This window comes from Apium graveolens, chromosome 2 (genome assembly GCF_009905375.1).
Source record: "Apium graveolens cultivar Ventura chromosome 2, ASM990537v1, whole genome shotgun sequence".
Lineage (NCBI taxonomy): Eukaryota > Viridiplantae > Streptophyta > Magnoliopsida > Apiales > Apiaceae > Apium > Apium graveolens.
In genome coordinates this window covers 204,622,533-204,623,259 of record NC_133648.1, presented here as the reverse complement: position 1 = coordinate 204,623,259, position 727 = coordinate 204,622,533, and the positions used below count along the sequence as shown (strand labels likewise).

At 44.3% G+C, this 727-nt stretch overlaps 1 non-coding gene across 1 annotated transcript; it reads left to right on the top strand.

The window, feature by feature from the left end:
• The first annotated feature begins 380 nt into the window (after nucleotides 1-380).
• On the top strand, nucleotides 381-487 carry LOC141709187 (small nucleolar RNA R71). The gene has a single exon (XR_012569777.1). It is a non-coding gene; the product is annotated as a small nucleolar RNA R71 (small nucleolar RNA).
• The last annotated feature ends 240 nt before the right edge of the window (nucleotides 488-727 follow it).

Sequence of the window (727 nt, the reverse complement as noted above, 5' to 3'; positions counted from 1 at the left end):
ATCGCTGGAAGTTGCTCACGAACTGAGCTGATTCACTAGAAATTGCACACTAATCAGTCTCATAGGCACCAACACAAAGCTCACAGACTCTAGTGATTTGATTAGCTCCATAATTAGCCAAAGTGTCCACCTTCATTGTCGAAGCCTTAAGTTGGGCAGCGATAGCAGTTGCTGCGTCCAACTCCAGAATTCCTGCTACTTTTCCCTGAGTCAGTCTCTGGGAAGGATTCTGGTACTCATTAACAGCCATCAGTTCAATAAGTTCATAAGCTTCATCGTAGCTCTTAGCCCACAAGGATCCTCCTGATGCTGCATCAAGCATGGGCCTAGAAGTAGGACCCAATCCATTATAGAAATAGTTGATAATCATCCAATCAGGCATGCCATGGTGTGGGCACTTTCTTAACATCTCTTTATATCGATCCCAAACCTCACACGGAGATTCTCCAGTTTATTGAGCAAACTGAGTAAAAGCATTCCTGATTGCTGCAGTCTTCGCCATGGGGAAGAATTTAGTGAGAAACTTTTAAGCAAGATCTTCCCAAGTGGTGATAGACCCTTCTGGTAGGGAATATAACCAGCACTTAGCTTTGTCCCTCAGAGAGAATGGGAAGAGTCGTAGCTTAATAGCATCCTCAGTCACATCATTGAACTTTAAAGTGTCGCGGATCTCGATGAAATCCCTGATGTGCATGTTAGGGTCTTCAGTAGGAGAACCCCAAAACTG